The 9,803-nt window shown below is 50.7% G+C and overlaps 1 protein-coding gene across 4 annotated transcripts in view; it reads left to right on the top strand.

Annotated features, from left to right (window-relative positions):
* Positions 1-4,337: 4,337 nt before the first annotated feature.
* The window catches only part of JADE3 (jade family PHD finger 3), a 54,813-nt gene continuing 49,347 nt past the window's right edge, over positions 4,338-9,803 (top strand). Inside the window, exon 1 of one of the 4 annotated variants that reach the window (XM_015851206.2) lies at positions 4,338-4,469. The gene's annotated coding sequence lies outside the window, so the exon portion shown is untranslated. Of the gene's footprint in view, positions 4,470-4,612; positions 4,666-9,803 lie in introns of those variants that run through there. The other 3 variants (XM_015851218.2, XM_015851211.2, XM_015851226.1) reach the window with 3 other exon arrangements.

Here is a 9,803-nt window from a genome sequence, read left to right as displayed (position 1 = left end):
GCTTTATTCTCACAGCACTCAGCTTTCAGTGTGTATTTAAATTACTGTTGCTGATAACGCCTTGTAGAATTTGTCAATTCCCCAGTCTTTTATCCCTGAAGATTAAATAAAGCTGGAGTGAACAGAATCCTTTAAGATCTAGAAACAGCCCAGGTGTCTACCTGAGTCGTTCCTCAACTGTAAGACTTCTGTTCAGTTCCTTATTGACTCCTTTGTGCTGTTTCTTTTTTGTGCTTCTCTGTCTGTCCGGCTTTCTAGAAGAATTCTTTGCACTGCTTTCGTTACATCAGGATGCCCTATTGCCTGAAGGCTGTTGCTAGTAACGTCTGTGGTCATGCAGTCTTGCTGATGCATCTGTGATCATTGCTGGTTCTGAGTAAGAGGGGAAAACAGAGGGGGAAGTGAGAAACACTGAAGTTTTCTGAGCCCACAAAGAAAGTGCAACTGTACGTTGTTGTTGGTTGGTGTTGGTTTTTTAAGTGCATCCAGTGTTAATCTTTGGCTACGTACGCTTTGCTGGCTGGAGTATCTGACTACTCTTCTGGAATGCATTAAGCAACGTGACCAGGATCTGTCAAGTATGAGCATCCACTTTCCAATCGCACAAGCAATCACAATGCTGTAACTTTACAGGTGCTGCCAAAGGTCCTAATGAAGTCCTCTAAATCCACGTGGATGTTTTTTTCTCCCACCGTTCTGGTAAAAAACACTATAGGAAGCTTGTCCTTAAAAGCATCTGCTGAAGTTAATAAGTGAAGGAAACAAGGTTAAGAGGCTCTTGAACTGTATTTAAACAAGCGTTTGTCTGATGTTCCCAAACTGCAAACACTGAAAGAAACATGCTTTTACAGATTCTCCATATCACCACCTCCACAATGCTAGGACCTCAAAGGATTTGGTGTCAGGAGAAGAGGTATGTATTTCTTTTTTCTTCCTACTTCATTCTCTTCTAAGGACAAGGGGGAGTGGTTTTAAACTGAGACAGGGGAGGTTTAGGTTAGAGATTAGGAAAGGTTCTCACACAGGGAAGGTGGTGATGCATGGAAACAGGTTGCCCAAGGAGGTTGTGGATGCCCCATCCCTGGAGCATTCAAAGGCCAGGCTGGGATTGTGGCTCTGGGCAGCCTGGGCTGGTGGTTGGTTGGACCTGGCACATAGCAGGGGGTTGAAACTGGATGATCATTGTGGTCCTTTTCAACCCAGGCCATTCTATTATGATTTCTATGATCAGAAACCGTAATGATTAAATCCCAGTTTGGGGCATGCAGTTTTCCAACTCTTTTAGGTAAGAGATACAATGACTTTCCTCAATAATACAGCTATGAGACGTCATCTTTGCTTCGGTATTGGTAGGTGACTCCCAGTACCAATAGATACATTTTGAATGCTGCTGGCAATTCTCTCCATTCTATGTTACTATCTGAGAAGGAGGAAGATAAATAGACTCTGTGTGTGTGCACAGATCTTTGAACTTGTCAGATCCTGGGAAGCTAAGCTGGCACACACGTTTTGCTCTGAAGAGAGTAGGTACTTTGTGGCGATGCCAGTACTTCAGTTGTCTGGATGTGCTGGATGTGCTGACCTTTTTAAGAGGAGAGACCCTTTTCCCCATTTCTAACATCCCTTCTTTAAAAAAACCAACACTTCAGGTGCTTTTTTTCTGTTGTGCAGATTAAATGGAAGGGCTGAGCTGTGACCCGAGGGCATCTTTTGAGAGCTGCCCCAACAGGTGCTAAAGGATCGGCTTCAGCCTTAGAAAAAACAAGAACCTTTTGAAGCTCTGAGTGTTCTTTGCTCCTATTTCTAATACTTGGTGTCGGAAAGGAACACTTTAGTCACAGAGGATTTTGAGGCAGCTAATGATGCTCAAATGAGACTCTACTTTGCATGTGTTTTTTTTTTTTCCCCCAGCAGAAGAAAGCTACTCCGTGGCAATAATTAGCTTTCTTGTTTGCAGGTGGGTGTTTGTGCTTTGCTATAACACTTCAGTAATTTTGTTCATTGTGAAAAGAAAATAAGGGAGGTGAGCTGCCCCGTCTCTTGCAAGTAGCTGTCAGTGCTCGCTCTCATTTCAAGGGCATGATATCGAGGCTTCATCAACAGCGTCTGACCTGCCAATGAATCAAGTCTTAAGCGGTGGGTTTGAAAGAAAGGAGTAATGCCAAGCTTTGGTGTCGGCACGTTTCTTTTCTTATCAGGGATAAGTACAGCTGCTCCCATGGAGGATTACGTGTTCAGGATGGGAATGTTGCATAGACTTGGAGGTAAGGGGTACAAATGAAGGGATATGAACCTTCTTCCTCCCCCCCACCTCCTCCCACTCTCTTCCCCAGCTGCTCCTTCACAGTGCTCTGACCTGTTGGCCGTCTGCTTCACTGCTCAGTGATCAGAGATAGCAGGTTTCATAGAAAACAGTGCATTTTCCATTGAAATCCGCTGCAGTACTTCTAGTTATTTCAATTATAGATACTTCTTTCATTGCTCGAGTCCACGTTAAACTTTGAGTGACCCAACTTCTCAGCTGTTAAACATTACTTCAGTGTAACTTTCTTAATACGTAATATACTGTGCGCAGCCTTTGTGGAGCTGCGCAGCGATTTGGTTCAACGTGAGCATGGTATAGATGTGTACATCACTTCATCCTGACCATAGCTCTTATATTTCTAGCTTCCACTGCATTCCTCCCCAGGGAGGACTTTAAGGTGCTGTGCTATATTTGATCAACGTGTTAACATCTGGCTTTGCGAATCCCTCCTATTCTCTAGGTGGGTACCAGCATCTGTAGTTCATCCTTGCTCAGGAAAGAGTGGGAACTGTTGCATGTGTATTTGCAAAGAGCAGCAGTGTACAATCTGCTTCCTATTTATTCGTCTCGCTACATCTTCCCATAGAACATAGAAATGTCGAGTTTTAAAATCCAAATGGATATATTGCTACATGAAAATGGTTTCCTTTCAGTCTGACTCAACCAGGTTTGAAATTCCCTTTATGACCAGGAATTGGTCTTCTCCTTTTATACACAGACTCGATTTTATCGTTCTGAGTTCTCTTCATTCTGGACTTCAAATCTCTTTGTCTCACTGCTGTTGCCTGCCCTACCGCCAAGGCCTCTGAGGTTAATAGAAGCTCCCACAAGCGTATGTGTGGGGAAGGTTCTATGATTCTATGAGGTTGTGCCTGGTGTTCTGCTTGACACTGTGCTTTACCCAATCTGCTCTCAGTGTTTTCCTGGCAAGTGTGTATCGATGAACAGAAAGCAAACCAGGCGATCACCGGTGCGTGAAGGAAGTCGCATGTATCAGCATCACCGCTGCTGTCTAACTGCATTAGTAGAAAGTTACGTTTTGCATTACACGCAGCAATAGTAAAGACAAGACTTTTCTTTTGCAGCAGGTACAATTGAGGTGTTGGGCTGGAGGGACCACCCTGTGGCCAGAGCTGCTGTGTCTTCAATGCCGCGAGCTGTCTCATGTCACTGCTTGGCTGCACCTGGCCTCGTGTGCATGCAGCAGCCTTCCCGTGCCTCCAGAAGCAGCGGGGCCGTGGGGAGGCTGCGGACAAGCCTGCGGTAAGGGGGTGAGCAATAAGGGGGTGAGCGATAAGGGGGTGAGAGGTCTCCCACTGCCCCTGACGCAAGGGGTACGTGGAGCAGGAGCACGGGGGCTGCGCTTGGGCACGAAGCCGAGTAACAGAGGAGGTTTGCTGTACATTAACGGAGGAGGTTTGCTGTATATTAACGGAGGAGGTTTGCTGCATATTGTTGCTTCCTTCGTTCTGAACGATGCCGCCCATTTCTGTTCCATGCGGTTCCAGCAGGGAGCTCCGCTGCGGGTCGGACGCTGAGGTGCCGGTTCAGCACAGCCCTAAGGTCGGCTCGGGGATTCTGGAGGAGCCTCGTGGAACTCCGGCCGAACGCTCTAAATTTAGCGCCCTCAGCAGCGGCTGGAAAGCGGCCGGGCCCGGGGCCGGCCCTGCGGCGGGTGAGTCAGCGGCGGGGCGCGGGGGGCCGAGCCGAGGGGCGGCCGAGCGGCCAAAGCCCACCCCGCGTCGCTCCGCCCCGGGGGGAGGGGGCCGCATCCCGCGGCCGGCAGGAAGGGCCCGGCGCGGGCAAAGGGAGGGAAGGGGAAGAGGCGGAGCCTGCCGCCCGGCGGTGTCAGCAGTACAATAGGGCTCTTGTGCGGCCGGAGGAGGGGTGGGGGCGGGCGCGGGCCTGGCCGCGGCGCGCCGAGCAGCCGGCACGCAGGGCGGGAGCCGCCGCCGGCCACGGGCCCGGGCGGGGGCGATGCGCGCCGGCGCGGGACGGCAGCAGCAGGAGCAGCAGCAGCAGCGGGAGCGGCAGCGACACCGGCGGCAGCCGCCGCGGAGGGAGCGTCGGCGCCAGCCCTGACGGCCACGGCCGCCCACGCCGGCGAGCTGAGAGGCGGCGGCGCTCCGGGCCGGGCCGGGCCGTGCCTCGCCGGCGGCGGGAGGTGAGCGCGGTCGGGCGGCCCGCGGGGAGGCGGGGCGGGGGTTGGGCCGCCGGGGCCGCCGCGCCGGGGCCTGTGCGCGGGGGGAGGCGCCGGCGGGGCCTGCGGCGGGCGGGAGGAGACGCTTGGCGCCAAGGCCGGAGAGGAGGAGGAGGAGGAGAAAGGAGCGGGCGGCGCGTCCCGCCGCGGTGCGGGCCCGGTACGTGGGGCGGCGCGGTACCCGGCCCGGCCGCCCGCCATCCCGCCATCCCCACGCGGGTTCGGCCGCATCCGGAGGGAAAAGTTGCGGCGGCGGCTCGGGCCGGGCGTGGCGGGGCGCGGGGGCCCGGGCTCGGCGCCCTTTTGTTCGGGGCGGGAGGCGGGCGGTTGGGCGTCCTGCCGGTGCCGAGTGGCTCCTGTCGGCACGGCGAGGAACTTGCTAGAAGTCAGTTTGACAATAAAGCACTGGCGCGACGCCTCCGCCGGGCGGCCCGAGAGCCGCGCTCCAAGGTGAGCGGCGGGCACACGGAGCGGGCGGGGCTACTGCCTCACAGCGGGCATGGCACGGCATATGAGCTCCGCAGGTAACGCGGGGCGGGGGGTGCTGGGTGTGGGCTGTCCTGAAAGGCATCCCTATGGCACACATTGGTGCTAACCCTTTTTTTCATTCTTTTTCAACTACTTTTACTAATTGTTATTATTTGTAAGAGTTGAGGTGTCATTGACAAATGGCTGCGTGTTTTAATTAAGATATCTCTACATTAGCGCTGTACGTGAAAGCTGTGGTTTTGCATATAGAAGAAGATGCAGGAGGTAACATCCGATCTGGATTAGAAACACTCTGATTAAAGTACACCGGTGACTTGAAAGCTCTAGTGCCTCTGTTGACATAAAAGAGCCTTTCCACTAAAACTAATGGGTGAAGGGAGCAGCCTCTTACGTCCCATTGGTGTTTGTCGCAGGCCGCTCTGCAGAGCATCACCAATACATGCACCTGCTGGGTGTGTGTGTCCCAGCCCTGGTTGGAGGCACTGGGGAGTGGGCTTGGGGAGGGAGGCTGCAGTGAGGCTGTTTGGGGCTGACTTTGCAGCTACCACAGAGTTCCCCGGTGGGATAAGAGAAGAGCATTCGTTTACCGTAAGGAAAAAACACAACTTTTTGGTCTCTTGCTAAGAAAGCACCTTTCCCGTTCAAACCAAGCTGCTGCTTTGAGGATGTGAAGCGTTGGCTGTTGGTTTTTTTTTCTTTAACTGAACTTCTGACCTCTTTCCAAACTAGATGTGACATGCTCTGCTCTTAATGCCAAAGAGGAGCAGAACAAAGCTCCTTTCCAAGAAGGCTGCCTTTGTATGTGGCAAAAGGCATCACCATAATTGCAGCTTCTTTTACCTGTCCTTCATTTGATGTTTCCTTCCCTGCTTTCCTTGTACAGGACTGGCTGCGCTCTCTTTCCCCCAGCAGCCGATTTCCCCCTGGGTTGGGTCAGGCAGCCCAGCAGTCTTTGGCTTCACGTGTTTCATGTACGTGTAGCAGGTATAGATTTTGTCTGTCCACCTGACCTTTGGTGTGAACATGAGTGTGCAAGGCTGTAGTGAGAGCTGCTGCATAGCTAGGGCTTTACTTTACTCACCATACACCAAAACAGAACTAATCAGAGCTTGCTGCTCTGTTGTGCAGGTTTAAGCTTTCCCAGCTCCCTCAGACCACTGCACACCCTTGGCTGCAGCTCCCCCAGACCTGTGGAATGTGTGGAGGGGGAAGCAGCTCCTGTTCCACTTTGTGGCATCTCTTTGTTTTGTGAAGATTTGAAGCGCTTGTAACACTCAAGGCTTCGTGTAATTGGAGACGTAAATGCAATTTTGAGATGCTTTACTTAAAATAGAAACTAATGAGTTAATAATAGCTCTTAGCAGGGGTATTTGTGTCACGAAAGCCAACAGATGCTGGTTGTGTCTTGAGAGGCTGCCGGGTGCATTAAACGTTGTGCTGGGGCTGGGTGCTGGTCAGGGCAGAGTGGGGGAGTATTAAGGTCTGCAGGGCCTGGTGTGGTGTGGGACACAGCCTCCTGCCTCACCAGGGTGAATGTTCCTGGTATCCAGCCTAAAACTTCTTTACAAAAAGGGCTGTTAAGCACTGGAATAAGCTTCCCAGGGAGGTGGTTGAGTCACCGTCCCTGGATGTGTTTAAAAACCCTTTACATGTGGTGCTCAGGGACATGATTTAGCAGAGGGTTGTTAGTTAGGGTAGCATGGTTAGGCTGCAGTTGGACTTGATGATCGTTAAGGTCTTTTCCAACCTGTGCTGTTCTATGGTTCTGTGATTATGGATGGGGCACTGGGACCTTCACTCCTTGAACCACATTTAACACTCCAGAGCATTTGTGTTCCTTACGCTTGTTGCTGCCTTACACTGTAGAGTGAAATGATTTGCTTATTGAACTGCAAGTTGAATGTAACGTATCATGTTGTTAATGCCTCGGTGTGTTTTAATTAGAGCTGGAGGGAGATGTTAAAAAACAGGTTTATACACATGCCTGACTGGTTGCTGAAACAAATAGGCCTGTCACACCATCTGGAGGGAGTCGTGTGTTATTTAGCTGTTCTACTGTCCAGGCCTCTTTCACTTGTTTTGTTTTCTTTCTTTCTTTCTTTCTTTCCCTTTTCTTCCTGTGTTTCCCCTTTCTGTAAATGCTACCTAAGGATGCTGTGTGGAGCTGCTGCACCTGCTGGAAGCTGCTGCTATGCTGAGGCTGCCATTGCTGTCCCACCTGCAGCATGCTCAGGTCGATGGCAGGGGCAGTGTGCTGCCCACCAACCCCCCAGTGTGTGACCATGCCATGGGTGGGAGTTGTGGTCGCAGTTAGTTGGCATTATCACAGAGTCACAGAATGACCCGGGTTGGAAGGGACCTCAAGGATCATGTAGTTCCAACCCCCCTGCCTGGCAGGGCCACCAAACATACACATTATGTCACAGAGTGTGCACTGTGTGGTGCACAAGACTGGCGGGCAGCTGCCATTTTGTGGTATGGGGCCTGGGGCTGGCACCATGAGGCCTGCATGGGGCCCAGCCTGTGAGCCACGCTGCTTCTGCCTGCGCTTCAACATGTCGTGCTGCGAGATCAAAGTGCTTCTCCTAGGTGAAGTGCACAATCACAGAATCACAGAATTGTAGGGGTTGGAAGGGACCTAGAAGATCATCGAGTCCAACCCCCCTAGCCAAAGCAGGCTCCCTACACCACGTCACCAGGTAGGCGTCCAGGCGGGTCTTGAATATCTCCAGAGAAGGAGACTCCACCACCTCCCTGGGCAGCCTGTTCCAGTGCTCCGTCACCCTCACTGTAAAGAAGCTGCTCGCACATTTCTACGAAGAACTTCTATGCTGTACTTTCATCCCATATTACCCCTAGTCCTGTCCCCACGCACTACTGAAAAACAGACCAGCCTCACCACTATGGCTTCCACAACCTCAGTATGTATAAAACTGGATCCAATCCTTCTCAGCCTTCTTTTCTCAAGGCCAAACAGACCCAGTTCCCTAAGTCTCCCCCCATGGGGGAGATGCTCCAGGCCTTTCACCATCTTAGTGGCCCTCCGCTGGACTCTTTCCAAGAGATCCCTGTCTTTTTTGTACTGGGGAGCCCAGAACTGGATGTGTCTGCTAGGAGTCTGAGAGAAAAGCTTTGTGTTTGTTTGGCTTTTCGTTAACGTGAAGACATTGCTGTTAGATTGACACAGCTGTTGGGTTGACAGAGGGATGTGGGTGTTTGCGAGCACTTGAAAATTGTAACTATACACAGAGCTTTCCTTCCTGCTGCTTTGAGCAGCAGTAGATTGATATTTAAATCTTCTCTTGTATCGTGTACAGCGTAATAAATGGGCAGTGTTTTCTTTCTACCTCAGTACAGAAAGCCCTGGGTTTGGGGCTGCTGTGTACAAAATGTATAGAAGCGTGCGTTCTGACAAGGGAGGAAAGAAATGTCCCTAGTGGGATTACTTGTGGTTTTTAATTCTCTTCATTGTTCTGCTTTTAACTGCTTGCATTTCTTTAATACCCTTTGTGCGCTGATTTACAGGCTTTGGTGTCGGAGCAGCTGTAGTGGAGTCACCGCTGAAGTAGTGCCACATTCCAAGCAGGTTTGGGCTGTAGTGGAGAAAGGCTCATGCAGCTAAAACGTGCTGTGTGTGTATGGAAGAGCAGGAGCAAGCGGTCAGTGCGGTGGCAGTGGGGTGAGATGGATCTCTGCAGAAGGGCATGGGGTGTCCCTCGCTTCTGTTAGCAAGGCAGGGTTTGCTTTCCTGCAGAGGGAAGAGAGCAGCAGAATTGTGCTCCTGTGCCTCCCTTGATGCAAATGGGCTCTTTTTTTGCTGCAGCTAATGGACTGAAGTGAAGTAGTGATAACAGGTGATGATTCGCAGTGAAAGGTAAACCTTGTTAAGCATTGTTTGATAGGAAGGAGAAGAAATGCTTGTTTGTAGCGCGGAAAATAGGTTTTTGTGTTTTCCAAGGCCGCCGACTGGTGATGTGACAGGGGAAGGATGGCTGGTCATCAGCACCGCTGCGCTGCGATAGCCCTAACCTTGTTTGGGGGAGTTCCAGCAACTCTCCCACATCGGCTTAATTCAAGAGCGGTTGTGTTCCTTTGAAAGAATCAAATTGACTGTCATTTAAGCAACTGAAAGGCAGATACTTAAACCCGATAATGAAGTTGCAGTCTTCCCTATGTTAACAACATAATCAATTCCAGCGTAGCATGAAATGAGCAATCTTAAGAAGTAAGTGAAGCATTTTGCCGGGCGAATTTGGACTTGCAGTTCTGTAACAGAATGTGCTGAGAGCGAGGGAGGAACTGAAGGGCTGATGTTAATACAAGGTGCTTATTTATGAGCAACAGTGTTGTAATGGCCATTGGCATAGATAGGAAGGAAAATTCGCTCCTGCTTAATGGTATTGATTCTTTTATGGGAATTATTTTTGCACGATGGTTTGTCCCTGTTGCAGAAATGAATTTTCTCTCCTTTATTATAGAGTACACGTAGTTTACTTGCAGCGGGAGCTGAAAAAGATGTAGGTGGTGGCCAGCAAGTTGCATCCATGTGCGCTGTTGCAGTTTTGATGGAGACCTGGCTTGTGCTGATCAGATAGCTGTACAGAGGTGAAGTAACTGAAATAGCTGTTGTCAAACCTGAAGCCTCTGGCCTGAGCTCAACAAAAGACGAATATGTTGAAAACTAGTTTATGTACCAGTACTTGGTGTATTCGCTGTCTTCTTTTGCTTAAAACTGACTATGTATGATTATTTGCAAGATACAATGGCTCCTGACAGTCCCCTCGATATCAGTCAAGAGTCTGTGACTCC

Source organism: Coturnix japonica, chromosome 1 (genome assembly GCF_001577835.2).
Source record: "Coturnix japonica isolate 7356 chromosome 1, Coturnix japonica 2.1, whole genome shotgun sequence".
Taxonomy (NCBI): domain Eukaryota; kingdom Metazoa; phylum Chordata; class Aves; order Galliformes; family Phasianidae; genus Coturnix; species Coturnix japonica.
This window is presented reverse-complemented; position numbering and strand designations above follow the sequence as displayed.